General features: G+C 40.0%; 1 protein-coding gene across 5 annotated transcripts in view; it reads right to left on the reverse strand.

Annotated features, from left to right (window-relative positions):
* The window catches only part of ULK4 (unc-51 like kinase 4), a 215,276-nt gene that overhangs the window by 4,153 nt on the left and 183,983 nt on the right, over positions 1 to 27,140 (reverse strand). The window lies entirely within an intron of this gene.

A 27,140-nucleotide genomic window follows, 5' to 3' on the forward strand; every position in this document is an offset into this window, starting at 1 on the left:
GTCACCTACAGAGCAGGGTGCTCAGTGACCAAAGCTATTTGCCCTTTTGCATCAAATGAATCCTGATTATAGCTGATTTTGCTGCTGGTGTGGTTTATTACACGAATCCGCAATGACTAGTTTATTGTTCCTCCAGCCTTAAGTAGTACAACTACCCAGCTCCACACAGCCACACATTTCCTGACGGTTAAGCAGGTGAACAGGAAGGTCACGGGGAACACGACATGAAGCCTCATGCACTGTAGCTTGAACAGACACTGAATACTTGGCAGCTTGCTGAAAACCTCTTGGATCTCAAAGAAATTACTAAAAAACCTGGTTTGTGTGTCAGTTCCTGCTTGCAAAGGTAAGTAAATCTTAGCTGAAGAGAAAGGAAAAGGGGAGGACCAGAGCAGCTGACTATTTTGATACCGGAGGAGTTAATGCTTGAAACGATGACTTCTAATCCCAAAATCTGGCAAGGACTTGTAAGCTTTAGCGTGCTGTGGCTGGCCCTATTTACCATTGATCATGCATCTGGGCAACACGCCTTCACATCTCCCTCTTAAATCACTACAGAAGCTGTATTTACAGCTGCCATCCCACCATAATTTATCAGCAGTGATTCTGCAACAACAGTGTCACTACATCTATAATCGTAACATCCTGCAGTTTAGCACTTACAGGGTACAGGGACCTGCCTGAAGTAAACCAAAACATATCCTGTGTGTTGGAAAAAACCCAGTGATACAATTACCTAAGCACAAATCATTGGTAAATCCTGATTACAATGGTTAAACCTTTTTACTCTGTTGAAGTTTATATCTGATTCTCTCAGTTTATATTTCAGAAATCCAGTCTTCTCTACTTGATACCTGCTAGACACAGAAAATGTTTTGTAATCTGGGTTCTGAATGTGAAAACACCACCACGTATAACAAGAGCAATACAGGGAGAAAAGTACTTCCACCACAAGACATTGCTTTCTGTTCCTAAAGAGTGCTCATGCCTCTACCACCCATTTCCCTGCAGCTACTGCAGCTCACCAGCCCTTGCCACATTCCTTGCACTTTCCACATTTGTGCCCCTTGCTCATCCTGCACACTTTAAAAAGCCAAGAGGTCACAGGGAAGGAAGGTCACTAGGACTGAATCTTGCTCCATTAAACTATCAGGTCAAATAAAGGTTACAGATATCTCTCATTCTGCTACATCCTAACTTTTGGGTGCTGACATTTGTACAACCCTCACGGTCTCTTCAAAAAATAGCCAACGGCATCATACAGAGAACATTCAAAATATGCTCAACTATAAAACCTGGTAAGAAGAAAAAGGTTTAATTCCAAAATGATCTATTTCAAACAATAACTTAGTCCAGCTGAGTCATGGGGTCTGACTATAAGCCTGCCCATGCTGCAGCATGCCTTGTGCCACTATTAAGAACACATTTCTGTGCATACAATGCATTTGAATAGAAAAGACTAAAATGGCTTTATATGCACAGATATTGTAGAACATTGAAACAGAAACACCCACGAGATCATCTCACCATCACCCTGTTACACTTCACTGTGCAGAGCAGCTTTCAGCCACAAGCAATGAGCTCCCATGGTATCCATCCACAGGGGCTACTCCCCAGGCTAACAAAATGCTTCAGTAAGATCCTTTCAGCTGTAAAAGTGGTAGCACGAGGAGGGAGAGGATCAGCATGAGCTGCCTCCAGTTCATTTAGATTAAGTGTAACCCAAATTTAGAACACATTTTCTTGAGAGTGCCAACTACCTGCTTCATCCAAGCCAAGGGGTGTTGGTGAAGAACCAACCTGTCCAATCAGCAGTGCCACCTATGCCCACAGAGAACTCATCCAGACTAAATGGGGTTGCACAGATTTGTGTGGGCAGCTGGGGCTTCCCCACCAGCTCTTCATCACCAGTGTCCAGAAAAATGCCTCCTATCCACCACCAGGCACCCACTCCATGGGCCTGGGAGAGGACCAACTCTGTGCTAGCAGGAAAACTGCAGGTTGAATACAGGGTGAGTTGCCAGCACCCAGGAGCCAGCTCAGCCACAGCTGCCTATGGTTTTTGTCAGCACTCCCATGCTCTGATCACTGGCTCTTTTTGCTCCTTATCTCAATCTGAGTAGATCTGATTGCTCCCTGAGCAATTTGAGGGTCTCTTGCACATGACAGATTACATCCTGCATCACAGGAGCTCGTGAGAAATATTACCTGGATCACTGTTCACTTTCAAGATGAAACTTTAGTCCTGTTTTTTATTTAGAAATGGTGCCAGTTTCATCTTCCTTTTGTTCCGTAGATTATAATAAATTATGACAGGACATAAAACCACCATTCACCAAAATTTGAGAAATTAATATATTTTTCACTTTGTTATCTTTTCCTTCTACCCACCATTGCTGCGCCTTTTACCCACACCAATTCTAGTTCTCATTCATTTGGAATTTTAACAACTAGTTTAATGACCTCTTGTAATATTGCTGTTTGTTAGGGCTGGCTGCAACACAGATTCAATGACATAATCAATAGTTATTCTTTTAATTAAAAATGCAATTAAATCTCAGTTTAGTTGTACACTCACTGCAATTGAACAAGAATTTCAAAATTACTTTTCTTTATTAAGCCCACAACCATTCAGCACCTCTCCACTCCTCAATCCTGTTAAACAAGGGTGAGCCATAAGGAATACCTTTATACAATAATGGTTGATATGAAATGATCGGTATTTCCAAAAATTCAAGAAAACTATTCAGATATTATGGTGATGCTAAAGATGAGTGCAGGAAAAGTTATAATATAAACCATTTCCACTGGAATATCTACCTCGCTAATAAACCAAGGAGTCTTGCATTCTTGCTCTAAGAAGGGATTTTTGAAATTCAAATTTGAAGAAAGCATAGAAACTTAAAGGGAAATTACTTCTGTTAAGATTGGTTTCATAATGCTGAACTGCTTTCTCTGATTAGTTTTAAGTCACATTTTGTAATTTACAATGGAAAGAAATGACCTAGGCAGTAAATTACTGTCTCACCATTTTTAAGAGAAAGAAATTCTTCTTTGTTGAGATTTCTAGTGAATCATAAGCTTGATGTCTGTGAAACAAACTGGAAAATAATGCAAAAATAAGGAGCTTTTTATTTGAAACTTTTTCATGGTTGAAGAAAAGGTCTTGGGAGCACATTCAGCTTCAAGTACTATCTTTTAAAATAAAGAACTGCTGGGGATGTTCACCATTTGCATGCTTAACAGATGCTTTTCGACAAGGTACTACCTTGTCTGCATACACAGATACAACAAGCAAGACGGCTCAAAATGTACTTCTTTCTCACAAACTGTTTCTTTCTCTTTCCCAAACACACATATAAAGCAATTCTTCCTTACATTTTCATCAAAATTTAATATAATTAAGCTAATTACAGGTACTCAGTTCTTGCTCAACTTTACTGGCACAGGCTGAGAGCAGCCATATGGGTAAGGCAGAAGCTGCTGTGGGTTGATTTATCAGAACTACCTACTCACAGGTCCAATGTCAGCATCACCTGAATATTGATGCATGCTGTGAATAAAGTATCACTTATCCCTTATTAGAAGCTTTCCTGCGAAAGGAACTTGTACCTTCAGCTAATACTGCAGGAAAAACAATCAGCAATACATCTTCCCTGTGGACTAACTGGAACCCTTTGTCGGACATGAAATATAATACTAAAAATTAGGTTTCCAGACAAAAAAACATTAAAGAATTGAGAACACTCCTACTGCCCTCTAGACACTCTTTCAAATAATGTCTTCATAGTAAGTGCTGTTCCTACAATTCTAAACATGCATCTCAGACTTCTCATTCCTACTTCCATCTTTGACTGTCTGAAGGCACTGTCAGTAGGACACAGAGCTTTTCATCCCCAACCAAAGCTACTGTTTCAAATGTCATCCAGGCTGGTGGTGACTGAAAGTTGATGGCTATTCACAGCTGCTTATAGTGTGACCTTATTCCCATTTTTAAAGGAACAAATGTCAAGAAATATAGTGGTGTTAAAAACATTGCTAGAGCTGATGTGACAGCCCAGCAAATAAGTCAATGGGATAGTAACTTCAGAAATGAGGCACAATGCCTGGGCTGGAGGGGAAAACCTTCTAGTGTTGTGACCCATCTTACGCCTATCCCAGGGCATTTAATGGTACTTTTCCTCCCAGGCTGTCAATGCTGAGCTATTCACAAGCACTGCAGTAATCAAATGAGTCATGTCACTTGGTTCGTCATTCACAACTCACAATGACACGGCCAGAAATATGCAGCCATTCCTTCTCAACAGAGGAGCACAATAACCAAGCAAGTACTGCAACCAGGGACTCATGCAGGTGAACTAAAACTAACAGATTCATTGGCTGTGGACTTACCAAATATAAGCATTTATTTCGTTATAAATTGCTCTCCAAACACATACACTAAACTGGCAGTGCCCAGAGGAATTATAATAAATGAACTCATCATTTCCCATGACGGATCAGATGAATCTCTCACTTCTGTAGGCTTGCACACTCTTACTAAGTCATGCAGCCCTACCTTTGTGTACTGAAGTGCCAGACCCAATAAAGCATTTGGAGCCTATAAAGTAGAGGCTGTGATGATTTAATTATCAGCCCCCAAAGAGGAATCCCAAGCAGGGACTGAGATACCTGCACAGTGCATGGGGAGTGCTGCTGCTGAAGGGCATGGAAACCTCCTATGGAGAATGAAGTTATCCAAATTCACTCTCTTCTCTGGAGCTCAGGTTGCTAGCACAGCCAGTGAAAGCTCACGGTCCAGACAGCACAGATCACAGTGCCTTTTCTTAGTGCCTCCTCAGCAGGCTATGGGCTCTCGGGCATTCCTGTAGTCCTCTCCCCTTTTCTAGGCAAGTGAGGGTCACATTTTGTTGCTGCAGCAGGGTTTCCACTGGTTGGGGAGCGCAGGGAGGTTTGGATGGTTCCCACACAGGGACTGAATAACATGGGGACTTGGCAGGGAGGCAATTGGCAGCATGGCTCTCCAGGTAGGAGAAGTCAAACATGAACTCCCATTTACCAGGGAAGCACTCTAGTGATGAGGGTAATTTTACATCTGCGGCAGCAATTTTCTAAAATACAAAAGCAAAACAACTAAAACTAGCAACAAAAATCCCAGATATATACAGTGGTCTTTTGTGAGGTGTTTAATCTGACATTAATTACGTGCTGTCAGCAGGTCTGTGGGATAGTACCCTCTAAAGCACTAAGGTGCAGCCAATTTACAGGTTGTTTAATGAAAATTAATGGTAACTCTTGCCAGTCTCTGCTGGTGTAGCAGAGGAACATTTAAGGGCAATGTGCTTACAGGGACATTGTATGTTCACTAGGACGGCCACAAGTTATTTTTGCTCTCCATAGTGTAGGAGATCTCATTCTAAATGGTAAAAACCTTCACAGCATTGCTTCCTTGCTACTCTTCTCTCTACACATGTTTCCAGCTGGAGAGACACACAGAATGTGTGTGTGGGAAGAACAAATCAAGTCGGACAAGTTATATTTATGTTACTAATTGCCAAGTCATTTGAACAGGCCTGAGCAATGCTGCTGGACCATAAAAACAAGAAATGAAACTTAGAAAAGCATGAGTGTTCCAGGTGTGCTTTGGCAAGCATATTGCAGTCAGGGATTGCAGACACACAATTACAAAGACTTTCTGGCCTTCAGATCCTGCAAATACATGTGAAAACAAGCAGGTATCTGTGACCAAAAGGAAACCCAACCCCACACTACATCAGACAGCTTACCTCTGATTTTAGAGTTCAAGAATCTTTTTTTTTTCTCTTTATGGATAAAATTCTTGTTCCACTGAAGTCAACAAGCACCTTTTGATTTTGATAAGGCCAAGATTTCATTCAAGGTGTTTTGTTTTCTTCTAATTTGTATATGTGTGTGGAGGTTTACTCTAAGTTCAAAGCCATTCCTACGGGTAACTTGGAACCGTCCCAGTTTCCCGGCAGCCTGAGCTCCACACTGGCTCGAGGACTATTCACAGACAGACGAGGCTTGTCTCCCGCACGATAGATAATCGTTAATTGATTTTGGATGTTTCCTGACACCTATTCACTCTGAGGCTATTCTCTGCCCTTCAGCATATACATTTTGCACACAGAGGCATGCTCTGTGATTGTTGTAAAATTGTAAAATTACCAACTCTAAGGGGCATTGTCTGAACATAAGAGAAGATTCGTAAAACTGCAGGGTAATTATTGAACAGAAGGTACTCTCTATCTTGTTTGATTTTTAAAATTTGGTTTTATTGCAAGTGGTGCTCTCAGCTCGCTTTCAGAAGTGTCTCTATGATCCAGAAAATATCCATTATTGCAGTTTCCACCCTCTTTAATAAGTGAGTTTAAAATATTTGACTTAACAGAACTGGATAGGGCAACCTCCTTACATCCATTACACAACCAGCTGACCACAACAGCTTTATTAGCAAAAGTAAACTGCAGTTCTTTCTGGCAAAACATGACTCAAAGGTGCTAGAGGAGACTTCTGCACAGGGCTGTAGTGTTGACAAGTTATGCATGCTCAGAAGCCAGCCCAACATCTATATGACACTGGAAATAAGCACTTGCCATCCTGTTGCTGGTGATCTCATCTGCAAACACAGGTTCATCTGTCACCTACGTGCTAACGACTCCCTGAAGTACTACTTCAGACCAGTTTCACTCTGTCCAAACAATGATCCCAGCCAGCCTCAAATATCAGCTTTAGCCAAATTGGGCCATATACTAAGCTTACACAAAACTTGCAAGCCCTCGATCCCTCTTCCTGTAGCTTCCAAGCAGCTGCCTGTCCTCACCTTGCTGGAACTGGTGAGACCACCATCTCCCAGGTACCCCTCACGCTTGGCTACTCTCTTGTAACTTCGTCCTTATAAAAGAAACAGGGAAATCCACTGAAAGGATTTTTTTATTACCACAGTTCAGATTCTACATTTATGTTCCTTTAGGAGCTGTTATAGAAGCTCCTGGTGGTCGTGGAGCAAAGCAAACTAAAAAATAGTTATGAACAAACACTAAAACACACAGGTTCACTGAACATTTAGATTTCCCCTCAAGTTCATCATTCTCTGAACCTCTCATGTTCAAATATCCTTCATAGTTTTTCTCTAATCATATTGTCTCCTAAAAGAGCTTCTGACAAGTAACTCTCAATACTTCTTAAATGCTGACCCATAACTCTTTTCCCAGTGACACTGTCTTTTATGGCCTCGTAATTCAATCTGTGAATAAGATCCTTGAATTTCAACATCTGTCAACCCTTATGTCTCCCTGTAAAACCACAAAATAGTCTAACTGCAAAGTTTTTTTTGGAGTTATATCAAACTTTCATTGACACACTCCATGGGTTAGGGATGATCTTCTTTACTTTCAAATACATGCTCTTCATCTAGTACAGCTGAATTGAGATTTTTCACTCACACATTTGTGTGCATGCAAACTTTCACTTTTGCTTTAGTGAACTGCCTTATCTCAAACTATGACTGGTTTTACATCTTATTTTCTCTCCCCTGGGGAGAGAAAAGCTGGGAAGTGATGAAGCAGCATGGTGGGTACCTGGCATCCAACCAAGGTCAGCCCACCACACATGCTTTGACAATTCAAATAATTTCAAGCATTTACACACTTGGAAGGGTAAGAATCATTACCACAGATTACTCATTTTCTCATTATTAGGAGAGCCCGTGACACCCAGAACATACTGGAAAGTGCTGACCTTTAAATGGCAATTACCATACAGGAGAAGTATGCAAGCAACCAAGCAATTACCAATTTAATAAATGCTGTTTTGTCTAAGGACACAAACCCTTGAAAAGCCATGCAGCAACGCTCAGGTGAACCAGGCAAAGCCCTAGGAACAGCCAAGAAGTGTCAGTTAACTGAGGAATTTGAAGTTTAATGCATACAGCTTCCAAAACATGATACCTACAGCCTGACATAGTTCCTTGTCCTGCTTTAAAATGCACCTCATAAAGATAAAACACTACTATGCCTTAATGAAGGCAGAGTGAACAGAGCTGTCCAAGCTGTCTGTGCAATTCAAGTCTGATCTAGTATGCAAAATCCCTAACTGTCCCTGAGCAGAACCTCTATATAGCATTGATCAACTTTCATGGAGGATGAAGCTAAATTAGATGGCTCATGCTCACATTTGTCATAATCTGGACTTGAACACAAGACTCTAAAATTACACATCTCTACAACTTGGCTTGATGAGTTCAATTTACTATTCCAAGAAAAGTAGGAATATGATGAGTTAAATTAAGAATTAACGCAGATTATGAAAAACTCATTTGTAAAGAATAAAAAGAGTAGCCATGTCTTGTTAGAAAAATCATTCTGAACTATGATTTTGAGGTAATATTAAAGCATCAAACATTAGTTCCTTTGTAGCCCCTACAGACTGATTTCCAGGGGCACATAAAACTCAGACACCTTGAGGTTTTCTTTAAGTTCCAAACATGGACAGTCTTGCATATACAGGAGAAAAACAAAATCACCCCTGCTCCTGCCAAAATCCAGAAAGATGCTCTGAAGATTTTTGTAATTGGGGGAAAAACGATCAGTGTATTCATGCTTCATGTAAAATGCAACTAGGAATGTAAATGACTGAACAGGGATATAAGTCTATAAAACACCAATTTCTGAGGAAAATTATGCTTGATATAATGGTTCAATTTCCATAAAATTGTAAAAACTGTCATAAAAACAAATGGACTTCTGAAATCAATGCTTGCTTATTGTCATGTGACAGATGGCTCTGGCTGCCTGGCAGGGAGCAAACAGCTACCTCATTGGCTCTCACTGACCTCGGAGAGAATCATTTTAGTCTGTTTTTCATTTAACAAGTCCAGTTGCATTTATGTATCTTTACAGCAGCAAGTCAGTCATCCATGTGTAATTACAGAGAGGAGGTCAAAAGGAAGTAATAGTGATGAGCCCAACAGATGACACAGCTTGGCAATCTCAACAGTATTGCACTATGTAAAATTACAGTGCGCTGAAACACCAAATGAGTCCAGCAATACTTTTGTGCCCACAGAAACAATGAATTAGGACTCCATAACGAAAACAACAGTGATAGTCACTGGAAATTACACTGGCCTCGAATTAGGAATTGAATAAACAGGTTGCAGGTTTCAGAACTGCCAGTTTCACTACACAACCCAAAGCCGAACAGCTGCCTGTGTGAAAAGAGCCTATTTCTCATTGCTAACCATGGCAGTGTTGCTTTTTAGACAGCTCCTGTACCTCTTTATAACCATACTGGGCTTCCAGTATCCAAATACCAGCACAGTGATAATTGCTGGGGGGGTATCTCAGAAAGCAAACATGTTCCGAACAAATGGGTAAGTAGCTTCCCCCAGGAACTTAAGTCTGCAATATGCCAGCCACTGGAATAAAGACTTCTCATTCTTGGTGCTCTCCAAAATTAAGAAGAGATCCCACTTTTGATTTTCCCATCCCCATCAGTGTCACTAAAGAGCAGCCGTTGCAGATTGACTGAAAAATGTCAGTTGTGAAAACGACCATCGAACAAAATACCATTCCAAATGTGCACTTAACACAGACACACATATACTTACAGACTTACACTACTTATTCCAAATAAACATAATAATACTTAACACAGAATGAATGGTTCAGTAGGCCAAGTTGTGAGTAAGCATTCACAGCTACTTCAGAGGTCATCCTCCCTCACTGCACCTCACAATGCAGATAACCACAAGTCGTCAGTACATTCAGGTTTTGGGTTCTGTCAACACTTGCCTGTCCATTAAGTTGTGTTGGGACTCCACACACTTCATAGTTTATGAGCCCCGCTGTTTTAGTGATGTCAAGAAACAACTGATTTGATGAGTTCACATGAATTTTCTTCTCTGCCTCAACTCACACTTGGCTGAGAATCAGTTTCATCAAGAACTGGCAGGAAGAGGTTCCTGGGGGAGCTTTCTTTAGCTTTTCTCAATTTGTTGAGTTTTAGTTCCTGTGCATAAGAGAAATTCTTGAAGATATCTCCAACGTAATACCATCCTATTGTCCTTTATAATTATATTTCAAAATACAGATGAATATAAACACTGTGGAGTTTCTTTGCTGCAACTGCAAAAACAAATGGGCTTCAAGACAAGGTTAAATGATTTCCAGAAGAAACTTGCAAAGAGAAGTCAGCCCTTTCTTTCAACACAGTGCTGTGCAGCCACCTTCATCTTTTCTTACCAACTGCCATTTCCACACATGTATGAAGTGCTCTTATGTCAGGATCACAATCTTAAACCTGGCAGTCTTCTATCAAAAATAGAAGAAAAAGATACAAAGGCCGTGAGTCCAACATGATCTCTCTAACTAGTGGCATGAATGGCAACATAATGCTTTACTGTTAATTACAGGAGTCAGGGAAGACCAACACTCATTTTATTTAAGGATAAAACTCAAGTAGCTGGTAACTCATCCCTGGCAGTGTAAGAAGAAGGGTGACGCACGACAATTCTCCATAATAATTGACAGTAGATGGAACAAGGGGAAAAAGACTGGCTGTCCGTGCAGGTCTTGGCCATGGCACAGACAATTTTGTCCCAATGCGAATGTCCAGTTGTGATTGCCAAAGTGGGACAAGGCAAGGAGGAATATACCACAGTGTCCAGAAATGAGTGTAGAACCTAGGAAATATCTTTTTAAACTGTTTATCCTCTCCACATAGAAAGCACTGTCTGGCACTGTTACCACAGATACTCCAGTTTATCTCCTCCATTGTGTAGTTAAACAAATTTTAGCTAAATTAAAATAATGCAATTAAGTAAAGAACCAAGCAATCACAAGCACTTCAGCTAAAGCAGCTCAAGAGATTACCAACTACTAAGCTAGAATGTGAAACCTATGTATATATGCACTCACTGTGTGGCAGTGTTAAGTGGGCTGGCTTGAACAACTCTTGTTGGTGATTTATAGTAATCTGTTTCAGTTTGTGCTGCAAAAGATGGGGGGGAGTCCATTCAGGTGACTGTGTTATCTCAGCAAAGGTAGCATTAATTTCCAATTGAGCAAGCAACAGCTTCTTTAACTCCTTTGCCTTGATGGCACCATGATGGATAATTTTTTAATGCATCCTTATTTTTATAAAACATATTTTAATTGAGATTAGTTATGTCATCAGTTTTGTTGTCCAAAGGGGTTTTGTTGGGTTTAGTTGCTAAAGTAAAAAAAAAAATTCTTTAAAAAATCCCCGTTCCAACTGTCTGCTCCATTTTTTTTTGCCAGTGGTTCCTATCCCCAAAGCAGGAGCAGGAGAATAAGATCCCTGTTTTAATCTCACTTGCTCTGGTTCCAAATTTAGCTAGGACAACCAATGAAGGTGTGACTGCACAAATGCTGACCTCAAAGAGGTTTTCAGGTCTGTGGAGTAGGGACAGCAGAGAGGCAGGACAGTGCAGCAGAGGCAGTGGTGGACCATGCAGGGCAAACTCCACTGCTGCCATCACCTCAGAGCCTTAAGCATGAGCTCACAGACTGTCATAAAAAGGTGGAAATAAAGAGGTAGACAGATGAGAGGAAAACTTTCAGCAAAGTACATAGCAAAGGCAAAGTCAGTCCTGCAAACACAAAATCTGCTGAATTTCCAAAGAAAACCCTTATCCTATAGGAAGTAATTTAATTTTGATTTGAGGGCATTCTCTGGAAGACAAACTGACCGTTTCTCCTTGTAACTCTCTAATACAGCAGAGATTGACCTTTGCATTCTCATTTTGATGCTTATCTTGAACAAACAGCCTAGAAGTCAATGTCTACTGAGAAAAAATTAGGGAAGTGACTTTTCTCTAAAAGTGCAAAGCAAGTCCTAGCAAAAAAAAAATTAATAAATATGAGGCCAGCAGCTGTGGCTGAATGTTAACCAGCTTTGTGATGCTGTGTTTATTTTGCCATGAAATGCTAGCTGAGACAAGTTAAACTTCAATCTTGAATTACATGATTAAGTCTTTCAGAGAGAAAGCTCTATTATCTCAAAATAAGTTGTATTTCAGTATGAGCAGAGGAACAAGCATTTTCTTATATTATGCATTTTTGCTGTTATCTCGTGGGTGAATGTAATGTCCAAGGAATGGACAGCACTGACCAAAGGCAGCCCTACAGAATGCAAAAGTTCTGACAAACTTTGCCCATGCAGATCCAGCAGTGAATCTCACACCTGGTTTACAGCACCCGTCACTTCTGCGATCTTGGCTTCAGGTGAAGAGACAGTCCTATCGAACTGTGTAAAAACAGGCTATCCACAACCCAGCTTTCAACTATGATCTAATCAGGCTGTGAACTGGGTATTTTCCCCTCTCATTTTCATTTTGACTATGGAAAAAAAATCATAAAGCACTATTATCACATGAAGGCATTCATAATAAATATGCACCAGTTACAAATAAAGCATTTTTAACTTCATAAAGCAACTTTTCTTTTAGAGATTTCAAGCGAAAATTCCTCACATTTTTGCTGATGTGCAGCTAACTACACCAGTGTTTTGCATTTGCCCTGGCACAATTACCATTAACAAGGTGTGCCTTAAAATTAGATGTTGCAGCCCTTACGCTTAACCTGATTAGGTCAATAATTTAAATATTAACAGTTACAGAAATGCAGGCAAAGAGATTCCTGTTAAACAAGAAGTCATTGCATACTCATACACTGTATTCTTTTTAAAACATAATGGTTTCAGATGCAGAATGAGCACCTGGATGTCTGCCACAAAATCCTGCCTTTTGCTCCTATGCCCACCAAACTTACAACTTTGTCCTCCAGGACAAGGTAACTGAGTCACACTGCAAACTTAATCACGTCACAACACAAAGCTGATGTGATGATCTCATTACTGTTCCAGGAAAAGGAACAAACTCAATTTCTCTTGACACCAGCCAACCCAGCTTTCAGCAAAGACCCACAAAGGCCTTGACCACACAGAGAGAACAAGTAACATCAGTGGCACTCTATTAAGGAAATTATTATTGTAAGCAAGATAGTGACAATGAGTCTTTTAAAGAAAGTCTCAGTGCTTTGTCAGAGGATTTTTGAATTTTAAAGGGGATTTTGAAGAATAGTTGATTCAACCAAGTCTATGATCCTTTTTTTTTTTTTTTTGTAAATTTAAGGTATCTGGAAATTGCCTTTATGCCAGGATAAAAATATTTTTTTACATTAAAGAATAGATTTATTGCACTATTTCAAGGACTCAAGCCAATCTAAATTGGCTAAGAGGTTCATTTTGAAGCTCTTTACCCTTTCTTAAATACTATATTTGGATTACTCCCTAGCACAAAACATGTAGAGACAAAATCTAAAATGACTAAATATGACTTAAAAAGAATACCTGTTTGATCAAAGCCCCTAGCTCACCTGAGCTGCTTCTTTTGGTTTGGGGTGTTCTGGGGTTTTTTTGGTAAAACTAACTAGCAGGAAGTCTTATCTTCTGAGAGTTGCACATAAAACTGATTGCATCTAAAGATTTGAAGAATGATTGGGGTTATCATTCTAAAACAGCACCCAGGGGAACTGGGTGGATCAAGGGATTGCTAATGAGATATTGAGTCTTTCACATCTAAACTGCTGATTTAAATTCAACCCAACACAAAGTTCCCCCAACTGGTGGACATCTGATGATCTGTAAAAAATGAGGTGATGTTCTCACTCTATTCTTAGAAAATACATGTTGAACTGCCAGGAAAATCATCACTCTTTGCAGTAAAACCAAGAAGTGAATTGACAGTGAAACACTTTAAATTATTTTTTATCCCTCAATACAGTAATATAAAACAGGCTATGGATTTCTGGATTTTTTGAGCAGGTTTACTTTCCCCAACCTGCTCAAAAGAGGTTTCAGCCTCTACAATCAAATAAAACATTTTAGTAAGGTAAAAATTATTATTTAAGTTTCAGAGTAGCTATATTGGGCTTTAATGACTTATAATTTACAGAAAGGGCAGTGGTAGATGCTAATGAGTGACTCAGATGACTTTCTAGTATGCTTTTCTGCAGAAGCAGTCATTATCACATGTCAGTTGCTCAGAACATAGCACTCTCTAGTCCTCCCTCTCATTTAATAAAAGCCAATTAATCATTTCCAATCATTTACGTACTCAGTGAATTTAGAATCTAGTTTCACTCATAAATTACAGCAAATCTATCATTTTAATTAACTAACTAGTCATAGCTGTTCTACAGACATTTTGTTTGTGTGAACACACTTTAGCCTATGAACTATTTGCAACTCTCATTACTGTGACTCTTGGTTTACTAATGGGATTTGTGACAGATCAGCTGTATGACATATTACTTTTTCTCTGTGCTGACTGCTGGGTCAGATTGAGAGTCCGCCTCCTAGGTCTTAAGTTCTTTGCTCTTGGTACATGACAGGACTATCAATCTCAAATGGCTACCATGCAAACCAAGCCCACAGCCCACACAGGCAGACGGACTGATTTTACCTGCATTTGAATCAGTAGGTTGGGCACACATTAATCGATATAACATGACCAGAACCTGTTCCACTCATATTTCCCTCTCATTCTTCTCTTTCCTTCCTTGCTAAAATTGCTCTTTGCCCCCCATAATCCAAGCCCCTTCTCCCTGCAAGAACTTCCCTCACCACCCACAGGCACAAGGGGAACACACCAGTTGTCAGAGCAAGACCCAGACACGTGCTGGTGGTATTACATGGAATAGGGAAGACTAAGTAAGTTCTTTGTTGTGTTTTTCAAATAATCCCTCTATAAAGTTCATGTCTTACCATGGAAAACCTTCCTGTGCTAGGTCCCAGGACAAATCTAAAGAGATTGTCCCTTGGACCAGGAAGAAGGAATGTGGTCCTTTTAAACAATGGAGGTTGCTGTCTATCCATAGATGTTTACTCCACAGTACCATCAAAAAGCTCCAGTAGGTTCTCAGGTGCTGCTTACAGCAGGTATGCTTACAGCTGGCCAAAGCCACCAAACACAAACAACGTTCCTTAGCAGGGATAAAGATCAACATCTTGAGAGAAGATACCATTTCCTCTCCTGCTAATCCTCTCCTACTTTCTTCCCTTTGCGCACTGCCTTACGTATCCTGATCATTCCACATCCAGTTTTCCCAGCCATCCCTCTACAGACGCGCAGGTGCTGGAAATTTGTCCTAGGGGACAAAATCAGCAAACTTAATTCATGACAGGGGCAGGTCCCTTTACGTCATTAGAGGAGGTCACTGCTGTACTCATCACCTATGTGTAGAGAGTGATATAAAAAGGTAACAACCACCACCATCAGCACTCTTGAGTCCTTGAGAAAGCCCTGGATATGGTCCTCTGGAATACAGCTGGTGAGAAGGAAGAGACCACCTTAGAAGATGCCAGAAAAAAATCCGTTCTAAAGATACAAGTACTTGGCTACCATCTTTCCATAAAATCAAGGTATTGGGTCTGATTTTTGTCATCTGAAGAAGGAAAGATTCCCTGCCTTCCAATTAGGTCTTCACCTAGATGCTGAAAAAACACCAACACTCAGTGTTATCTTCCCTGCCTAAACCTCCTCTTACACCTCCAGCTGTTCCCAGTCACCATTTGTGGTCAATCCCACAAGGCTTGGCAAGAGCCAGAATGAACTGGATCCAGAGAGAAAAGGTGTATATAGAGAGGCCTTTCTTCTTGCATTTCCTGTGGATCTGTTAGAGGGGTGTAATTCTCTGCCAGGAGGCTGCTAACAAGCTTCCTGATACCCTTTTACTTTTTCAAGAAGTAGATGTACACACATGCCCCAATCTGCTCCTGAAGAAGTTGGATGTGTGATCAATGTGCCTTGGCCAGGTGGTCTTTCTGGACCCAGATTTTACACTCTCCTATCACTCAAGGATGGATAAGGCAAGTGTCTTTAGGCTCCTGGACGACAACTTTAGGCACTAGATGATAACTTGCCAGAGTCCTCCATCAATTGGCCCTTTTCCTGCTGCTGCAGCACAAGGACTGGCATGCACCTTCCCTATGTCCCAGCACCTGAACTACGAAGAAAAGATATTTCCTTCCTATCAAGCCCAAACTTCCAAAAAGCCTCTACAAAGCCTATCTCATCTGACTGGCTATTGTAACAATGACCGAAGGCTGACCTTGGCCAAAATTAGGAGCTTGTGGCCATTATACCAAGTCCAGTCTACAAAAGGGCCTGACCAGCCACAGGGGAGCTCTTTACTCATTTCTGGCTTCATGGACATTTTTCTTGAATCAAGCCTCAGCAAGCCTCAAGGCCTGTATAAGAGTTAGGAGGATTTTTCTCTATATACATTATTCAGTATTTATCATTGTCGAATGTTACCACAATTGTCACCCATTCAATCAATATTTTGATTGTCTGCAACTCTTCACCATCATCCTTAGTTTTGAATAATTCTGTATCATCAAAAAATCTTTGTCATATCATTCTACATCTCCTTTTCCAGGTAATTTATGAATGCATTGCAGAGCAAAGATCCTGATGGGCTTATAAAAATAACCTACATTTATGGTGCAATACTAGCTGTTTATTACTTTCTACCATTTAAGCTATTAATCTGTGAGAAGAATTTCTCCATCTCATGGCTTCTCACAGCTGCTTTTGAAAGTTCTACTGAGAAGCCTTAAGAAATGCCTTTTCAAACTCCCAGTCCACTATGTCAAACAGGTTACAATTCTTCACACACTACTGACTCACTTGGAAGAACTGGATAAATATGACTTCCCTCCACAGACATTCTGTTGACTCTTACATATTCCCCTGTATTTATCTTTCTGTTTACCCATCCCTTCCCTATCATCATGCCTAATAGTTCAGCCTTACAGAAGTCATAGTTAACTGCCAGAATGATCCCTGGAGGCCTTTAAAAATGTTAGTTTAGATAATGGTTTACCTGATAGGCCGCATATCAGAACTACAGGTTCAACAATTTCTTGGAAAATTACCATTGGGACCAGCTGACCTATTATTACTCAATTAGTCAAATTGTTCTAAAATATCTTTTTGTAACACCTTAATTTTTTTTAGACAATTCTATATACTGAAAAACCAGATTGAGATGATCAAACTGTGTGACGGGCAAAAATCAGAAGTCTGAAAAGTGATCTTTGTGGTGTAAGTCCAAGACTTTCCCTCTTCTTCAGAAGAATACTTCATGTGTCACTCTAGAAAGTGAATTCTTATGCAAATTTACAGCAATTTCTCAAAATCTTTGCAAATAGTGATGAATTACTACCTCCACTGCAGATGATGTATGTTCATTTGGTGAACATTTGAGCTATTAAGGAGAACTACCCCTAAACAAGAAGAGTGGCATCTTTGTCTCTTATGAGACAAGTTTTTGAGAAGTGCACACCTCAGAGTATAACCTGGATGACTGACTTTGCTAAATAACACATACTAATCAACTTTGTAGAACAACAAAAACAGTAATCTAAACTACCACCATGCATTTCCAACAAGCTTTTTTTAGCACCTCTGTATTTACAGACATAAACGTTCTAAGACAGATAGAAGATTTCAGACAACAGGAAGTCTTCTGATGGACACCTTATATGAAAAAAAGGCTATTTCATCAGTTTGAAATGATTCCTTATAATTCCCCTTGAAAGGCTTCCTGGACAAAGCTCCTGGAGATGAGACAGCTTCTAATTGTGTCCATCCTTTATCACATTTCCATCCACGAATTTCATACACCAGAGGGACTCTCCTCAAAACTGACACTTCTCATATGGTGCCACTTCTGAATTTGCTCAGGGAAACAGAAATCAGAGAAGTTTTTGAAGAGCATGTTGCTCAGGGAAACAGAAATCAGAGAAGTTTTTGAAGAGCATGTTCCCATATATTTGTAGCATGTATATGACAAGGACACAAATATATCAGAACAGCATATCTAGATTTTGACTCTGAGAAAAAATTATGGGTGTATTTGCTCTTGTTTAATGTGAGCACCACTAGGAATCACTTTTTGAAAGGATAGCAAGGCAGTGGAAAGGACTGAGATACACAAAACTATGAGAAGAGGATAATCTTGTAATAAGCATATACTGTGGGAGTCCTCTGAACAGATGCTCAGAGCCAAGAAGGGCAGAAACTTTCTTCATTTTCTAAATGAAATCTTCTAATAAAGACAACAGGTTAAAGAATATTATTGCCATAGGACATGCCAGTACAGTAAAACTAGGGTACGATAGCTTTTCAAGAAGAAACAGAAATCACAGGTTTAGAGTTGAGATAATAATAAAATATAGGAAGTTAAAACTATAAAATGTTGCAAACACATCTGAGAACATAACCAAAATAGTCTTGAGTACAGTGTGCTTACCAGATCAGCAGAGGAAAATTTGCTTAATTAAAAGGCATTGACAATTAATGTAATGCAAGCGAAGGAGCAAGAACCTCATTGCGCTGTAATTAGGAGAACTATTTGTCAGTCTCATTTTAAATTTGACTCAGAAATTTCAGACACCTCAGTGGCATTTATATGAGTAAAAGTTGCTGGAATGACCATATTCAAAACACAGTAGGGCCACTAACTTGCAGTTTATCAGTTACCCAAAGACTTGTTAAATACATCACCAATCAACACTGGGGGAAAAAATGAGGGTAAGTTCTCTAGACAGTCTTAAAGGCTGTGGTACAGAAAACACTAAATTAGGAGAAATGTCAAAGAGTGGTTAGGGTATGGAAATAGACAGCTGATGGGTACACAACAAAAAGTGCAAATATCAGATTGCTAAGAAGGAAGACTCCTGGGTGAGACTGCCACAAGAACAAGCTGGAAGCAGGCAACTGGGGAGGGCACAGAGAGATAAGCAAATGGAGGTTATGGCCTTTGTCTTCCTAGATCACAGGAGAGGATTTAATTAGTGGTTAGGGTTATCCACAGAGCAGCTTCTCCCACGGAGAGCAGGGGGATTTGAAAATAGGACAGTGGCATTTTAGTAGGGCACAACAGCTGAGAGAGGATTCTCCAGTGAATAAGGAGCATTGGTTCACAGCTTCTCCTCTCCCTCCTTATTTTGAATGAACTCAGATCTTGGAAACTGAGCCTCTGCCTGTGTTCAAGTTTGTTTACATGGCTGACTGACAGGAGATAATATTTCTTTACATCTCTCTTTACAGAAGCCTGCAGCAACAGATGGATTTTGCAGCATAATCTAAAGGTCAACAACTTCTGACCAGCAAAGTAATGGAGAACAGACCAGGCTGCAGCAAGTTCAGCACAGGGGAAACCTAATTAAAAATTATGTTCATGTTTAACCAGGGTTTCAGAATTGCAAAATCACAGAGGGATTACCTGAGGCACCTAGTATGTGCTCAAATCAATGAATGTTTTTCCTAGAAAGGAAAGCTATGCATAAATGTAAATCACACGCCAAATTCACGAGTGCATTTTATAGTGGTGTGTCTGAAATGGCTGAAAATTATTTTCATGAGTAACAGATTTGGAAGAAAACCCCCAAACCAAATCCAAAACCCCCTCAAAAAACCCCCAAACAAAAAAAAAACCTGTTAACATTGATATTCAGAAGGCCTTCCGATTAATTAAGAATCACATGCCATAAACTTGAAATGTTCTATTTCTCTTCAAATGAGAAAACTGGTTCAACCCTGCCATACTGCTCAGCTGCCCCCACTTTCACTGAAATTTCAACTGCCCAAGGTTATAGCCCTCAGCTCCTGAATATCTGTCAAACTCAAGCACTAAACAAACACGAGCTATGCTTAACAGTAATGCATACAACCACAGCATCCCATCTGGAATAACTGAGAGATCAGTTAGATACCATTTTTTTATAGTCTTTCAGTAGGAAATCAGTTCTTAGGACTGATTAAAACATTAAGCAAAGTTTTCAGCTGCAGACTTCTAAACTGAGCACAGAAAATACACATGTAAGAAATGAAGCGCACATTTTAAAGAGCCAAAACACAGACTTTGCTCCAGTTGTTGCTTTGATTCCATGAGACCATGAAGAAGACCAACCAGTGGGAATTCAAACCTTAGATCACAATAAATCAACAGACATGAAAACATTAGCTCAGGCATTAAATTTACATTTTCCAGACCATTGGCTCTTGTGACCCAGAATATACTGGGAAATTTGAAGTTCTACTGTCAGTTCCGTAGCTCTGTTTCACTTTAGCCCAAAGCAAGAATCACGAAGTGCAGGCTCTTGCTTCACTCCCTTGCCCTATACTGGAACATACTTATTTTTAGGTATGGCATACTTACAATCTTACTGCACTGAGGAGTGGGGAAGATAAGGTGCAGGCTCAGACTGCGATGATGCACGCAGTGTTTAAATGGAAGTAGCAGCTGTTGGGGGACTGTATAACCAGCTGCTTACTGTAAGAAGCTTTAGCATACTCAGGGAGAACAGAATTTCCAGATACTTGTTTCTAATATGGAAGAAATCTTTAATGAGCATGTAAGAAGTTGCCACTTTTTTTAAAAACAGTTTCAGGCTTTTAAAAACATTTCAAATAGGGAAGAATTTCAAGGGATGGCAAACCCACCATGTTGAAATAGGAGTCAAATTCTTGCCACAGGCATTAAGTTCTCAGAAAAACAGAGTTAAACAAAAACCACTAGAATTTTTAAAACTACAACCAGATAATAATAACAACATAATTCCTCTTTGTAATCTTCCAGAAAACTGAAAATTTCATCAAGAATAGCTTATGAAAGCTTCAACCTGAGGACCACACCTGTTACAAAAAAATCACAGATAAAACATCCTAAAGTTACAGGTGACTGTTATACAACAGAAAAAGTCAGAAAACCCCAATAATAAGCAACCACACATGCCATATTAATCTCTAGGTCATGAGACAAAAGAAAAAAAATATTATTTTGCTGTCTTTTGGCTCACATGCTTTTAAGCATGCTCTGTCTCACTAGCATCATCACAATGTTTCTCCTAAGCATTGTGCTGCTCTAAAGACTTCCCAGCAGAGCTGTTTGTTTTCCCTGTCTCCCTATCCTTTCAGAAATCAAACTAGAATAAGACTGATGACAGATGTTTAAATATGTCTGATGCTACCACAACTTCAATAGCAGTACACAAAGGCTGTAAAGCACCTCCTGCCTGCTACTTTTCAGCCTACTCAGCTGCACTGAGCAGACCCAATGGACACACCCAGAAATGTTCCCCTTCTTCTATTCCAGTTGAACAATGGTTCTCCTGGACTTCTAACTTTACTTCCCTTGTAGGAAATTCAGATAAATAAAAATCAACATAATTTGCAAGGCTGTAATGGGAGTATTGCCCAAGTACACTGTTTCATACTCACGGGCAATATTGAATCAGTTCTGGAATACTTGTAGTAATACAAACAGAACACAATAAAAATACAGATTCTACATTTTCTCATCATAAATTCCCAACTATATGTGATCCAACGTCTCTAAAGCAAAAATATTCTACAGATGCAGTCTCAAACCCACTCACATCTCCTCATTTCAACTTTCCATCATGAGCCTGTGCTGATTTGATTTGCTGATATAATGCTACTGAGAGTTGAGAGCTCTGTTGTAGCCTCACCTTAGCTGGGACTAAAGAGCAGAAGAGTCTGTCACTGATGCACACCACGAGTGGCTATCCCTCACCTATCTGTCCAAGCAAAACTCAGACATATGAGGCTTGGTTTCACAAATTTCTCAAATTAAATTGTTTTCCTTTGGATCAAGTTACTCATATTGTTAATAGTTCACTCATCAAAATAATTTTTAAACAAAAAGTAGTTACTACAGTTATCGGGATATTAGATTACTTCTAAGGTTGTGGAATGAGCAGGAATTAACACAAAAACTTTCTGTAGGAGATTTACTAATCTTTAGAAATAAAACTAAAACCACAGGGATCTCATCAAGTCAATACAAATGATTTTTTTTTCTCTAAAATCATAGCCATTAATGCTACTGTCACATACAGGAGAACTGATTAAGACATGTAATAACTTTGGTTGAGGATTCACACCTACACTGGGTAGGAAAAATATACCCATGTCAGTGGGCTGTTCTATACTATGTAAATTACCCTAATAATAGCAAGCAATTTTTTTAGTCATTCATTCATTCATTCATTCATTCTCCTACTCCAACACCAACTTTCCAATTTATCAAGATAAATGAAAGAGCTGAACTACAATTCTTAGGGGGAAATTTAATAATTTTTTAGGGGGAAATTTAATAAATCAAAATTTAAGTAAATTTTGATTTTGAACCATACTGCCATACCACACAGATAATGGCAATCTGCACCATATTTAAATGAGCTCCAATTAACATAGGCTGTAATTTATTTTCCAGTTCTAAAGCTGCAGAAGTAGATGCTAACTACTCCTCTTTTATATCTGCTTACAATAATTTTGCCATACTGAAGATAAATAATTAAGATAACTTTCCACTTTCTGTCACTGGAATACAGTTTCTGTGACTTCACCACAATGGGTTGCTTCTAACATTGCTATCAAATTGCTTAGGGAAATTATTCATTCACTGGATGTTAAGTTTTATTTTTTGTCCTGTTAAGGACTCTTAACTAAGGATGACAGATCATTAAAGAGAACATTCTAAATGATATTATTTTCTTTAACTGGTTTCCAGGAAGACTTCTAAAACACCAACACCTTCACATATTACAACCTCCTGTTGTAAGGTGACATTTTCTGAAGTACCACATTCACAGTAAGAAAACAGTTTACCTATTATCATACTTAAGATAACTTGGAAAGAAAAGAAATGATTGTGCAACCAAACCAGCTAAATACTGCACTAGAAATAGAAACTGGGCAGATGCTTAGGATCATGGTTTACTGGTGGAATTGGTGGTCTCAGACTAATGGTTGGACTTGATTATGTCAATGTTTTTTTCCAACCAAATGATGCTACGATTCACAGATATAACAGTCACTTACATTATTTGAACTCTGAACAGTGGTCAAAGGTCAGGCTTACAAGAATTAAGAACTAGGCCAAAGCATGCAAGGCCAAGTATAAGTCTGGGAAGTTCTGTAGAACTTAGACAAGGCCCAAGGTATGGAGGGAAAAAACCAAACTGAAACAACCAGCTATGGAGAGGAGAAGCAAAATGTTGGGTTAAATGTATCAAACCAGCACAATAATTAGGCTAAGAACATCTTCAAGTTGTTAACTGCACAGGTAAACTCAGGGCAATTAAACATTGTGCTTTGTGTGGTGGTGAAACTTCCCCTGTTTTTGTGCAGAGGCATATTGTTACCACACAACACACAATACCTGACTGCACTCAGGCACTTCTATTGGAAAAGTATATTCCTGACTGTCCTGGACATCAGCTTTGTCCCTCTTTTGACTAGGGAAAACCAAGAATTATTCTGCTGATGTCAAAGTCTATATAATGATATGCTTCAAGGTTTCATCAGCAATTTGTTTTAATAAATAGGTAAATAAAGTTTTGGAAGAACTTTTAGAGTGATTTCAGGGGAATGGAAGGTTACTGTTCAGATTATTTAATTTCTAAGACAATATTAATAGTGGAATTAATATAACCCAGCATCTTTGATACGTTGCAAACCGGGTGGCTAAAAGATGGCAATCACTTTAGCATTAGGTCAACAGTGAATGTCCAATAGGTGTCCTTTGAGCCAAAACAAATTCCCCAGTTTCAGAGCTGAAGGAAAGCAGGTGTTTGTTTAAGATCATCAACACTAGCTTTAAGAACTAAAATCCTTAAAATGCAAAAGAACTGAAACCCAACAAACTCAATACTTTCTAAAACAGCCAATAACAGGTTCATTCTTGCTCAGAGAAGGAAACATTGCAGAGATGGAAATTGAATGCTGGCCATAGGCATACTGAAAAATACAGTGCAGAAACATCTGAGATAAAAGTGCAGACTCCCAAGAAGCTGAGAGCACCAGCCCCAGCAGAATTGCGTCACTTTCTGTGCATCTGTGTCACTCACAGCTTATACCTCTCCTTCAATGAACTGAAAATGGCTGATCATTAAGACCTGATCTAGCTTCTAGCAAAATCACCTGCACATGATGCAGGTGACTACTAATTCAATTTAAAATTAACTGATTATTCTGAAATTTCAAGGTCCAAATATGAAGGCAAAAATGTTTCTTTCCTAAGATACATGAAAAAACCTAAGAAAAATGGATATTAGGTAGAATATACAAAAAATTAGTTTCCATTAATCTCTCCCCCTTATATATAGGTTGCAGTTTTAGAGCTAAGACTCAGACCAGGACTTCACCAAAATTAATGGCAGCATCTGAGGGAGTAATGGCTCAGTAAACATGGACCAGCTGTTTCCACAGCCAAATCAACCTCAACCCCTGGCTGCTACCTGTGAGGAAGATACACAAAAAAGGAAGTTTGAAAGGTAGAAGTAGCCCTGCAGTTTCAGTTACTTCCTTGAGATGTTTTTGCTCACTTCCAGTTACACAGTGGGTTGATTCTTCATAATTCAGATTCTCATTTACTTTTAAAATTTCCCCTTCAATGTATTTAATAAACACAGTAACACTACAAAATGTGGATTACTCAGCTAATACACCCACACCCTGGGTGTGTTATAGCCTTCAGCAACACCGCTGCCCCAGTACATCCAAGACGTATGCACACTGGCTGACTAAAACACACCTTGTTGTGTGTTATTGCTTACATAAGACAGGAGTTAGCATATGTAACTGTATATTAATGACACACCTTGATACATTGTTAAACTGGAAACTATGGCTGTGCTCCATCAGAGGCTTAGGTGTGTGCTGTATTACACGGAGCAAAATTAATTAAGAAACCCTGCGTTCCTGCTGGCAGTAGCTGTAGTGATATGCTGGGAACAAGATGCCGCACTTCTCAGTGACCTACATGGAGCCAGAGCCGGGTCAGCCTCCTGAGCACCGAATGACTCCGGACAGAATCTCTATCCTGAAATGTGCTACAATGATATGACTCATTTAGAATAATAATTAAAAAAAAAAAAAATCCCCACCCCCCCCCTCAGAGTCTCTGCTCTCCCATCGCTGTAAAACAGCCCGAGCCGGAGCTGCAGCTGAAGAGCCTCTCTCTCCTCCGCCCCCCAGCCAACCTCCCCAGTGCCAGCGCTGGCATTTGTGCAATCAGATGGTGAGAAATCAGGGATGCGATCTGGCCAACCCCTCCCATGCTTTTTTCCCTAGGTTAGTTTTACAGTTTACCACTCACGCTCACACTGGCACCAGAGAGGCGGCAGAAACACATGGCTGGGACCTCCCTTTTTGACGCCAGCCCACACACAGGCTGGCTTAAAGCAATCGTGAAACTGTATCGTTAACAATGTTGGCAAGAACTTTCCCACAGGCACAGTTATCCCTATAAAAAGTTGCCTTGCCCCAGTGACTATTTTCATTTGAATACGGACTTAAGGCGGCTCTCTGCCGTGGAGCTGAGGAGGAGGCTCTCCCAATGATCTCTGCAGGCAAACCTTCCAGCCTGCAGTGCAGCAGTACTGCCTCCAACAAACACACGCCGAGTGACAGCAGCAGTGATCCAGCCGCTGGTGTTTTAATACTGATTTTTATATATCGCCCTATTTCAATATCTTATACTTTCTCTTTTCAGGACATTAACCAAGCTCTTTCTTTATGATTCTCGCCCCTCCTCTGCCCTCATGCTGCAAGCTTACACGTCAAGAAAGTTTTGCCTCCAGCTGCTACAGCTCCATCAACTCTCCTACCAATCCATTTGAAAGAAGAGTAAGGTGTTAATTAGGGTGTTAATGCCTACAAGAAACACCTCTTCCACCCCCCCCCCTTTCCATTTCAAGGAAGAAACAAAGGGAAACTCAGCATTCCTTGCAGAAGTGTTAGACTGCATAAAAAATTTAGCAAACAAAAATTCCTTTACTCGGCATACATGTAGATAGTCTGTGGCTCCCAACACCTCCAAACCCCAACCCTATTTATTATCTTTCACCTTTGGTTTGGGACCATCTAACTGGGAGGGGTGGTGCGTATATTCTCTTAGTATCTTTGAATGACAGAATTTTATTTTTTTATCTTCAAAATGAATTCTATACCAGAGTGCATCTTCACAAAGAGAAAACGGTTGTTACTGTGTGGTTTCACAAGCCAGCTGAGCCAACCTTGCATTCCTCTGCTGCTGAAAGAGGTTCCCCTCCTCTCCTCTTCCCCGCTGAGTCTACCCAGTGCCAGTCCACAGCCATGCTGGCTCTGGCGCTTGTCTGATACCTCCAAGTTCAGTTCACTGAACTGACATAAAGCTGTTCACACTTTTGCTGGGTTCATTTTCTGCCAGTTGAGTGAGCTGAGCCAACTGAAAAAGGGGGCAGCACCAAACACAGGGAAAGCAATAGGAAACGTGTACCTGGGGTATTCTTCTTTTTGACAGCAGCAAGCTGCAAAAACGGCTCAGGCATCCCATGAAACATCACCCTAAGGGCATAGCTTTACTAAATCGCTTGATACAAATTATGACTTTGCTATTACAAAAAGAGATGGGTTCTAGCAGTCACCCAATTTCACATTAAATTAAATCAGCTTGCTAAAGTGGCAGGAAAGTACCTAGGGTGGCAGCTGTTCTGTGCCAGGTCAGCAAGTGGAACAGGCACATCTTCTGGTCCATGAGCACAGAGGCTGATGCAAGGCAAAGACAGAACTGTGTGGCAGGGGCAGGAAGGAAGAGAAGAGCCAGAGAGAAGAGTCAGCCCACTCCCTTTCAGCTGCTGTGATAGCTGAAATCTTGTGAAATCACACCCTGGTTTACGAAAACTCCTAGCATTAAAAAAACCTCTTAATTCTCCACTCCTGTTAACAGATAACTGTGAAGCAACTGTTCCCTCAAACTCTTTATATAAACTTGTTGACTTGTGTAGAAGCTAAAATTTGTGTTTCTTTTTAAATCAAAATTTTAATTTCATGTAATATTCTGTCTAACAGTCACTGCAAAAATAGATGCAGTGATTTGAGATACTGCTGTACACCAGACTGCGTGTTACCGTTCTCCCAGCCTGATGATTTAATCATGACTGTTCTTCATTCACTGCAGTACAAAATCAGCACGGCAAGTTCAAATTAGCCTCAAAAGCAAGCTATATTAAGCAGG

Source organism: Chamaea fasciata, unplaced genomic scaffold (assembly GCF_029207755.1).
Source record: "Chamaea fasciata isolate MVZ Bird 193981 ecotype frontalis unplaced genomic scaffold, bChaFas1.0.hap1 SCAF_1, whole genome shotgun sequence".
In the NCBI taxonomy this organism is placed as follows: domain Eukaryota; kingdom Metazoa; phylum Chordata; class Aves; order Passeriformes; family Sylviidae; genus Chamaea; species Chamaea fasciata.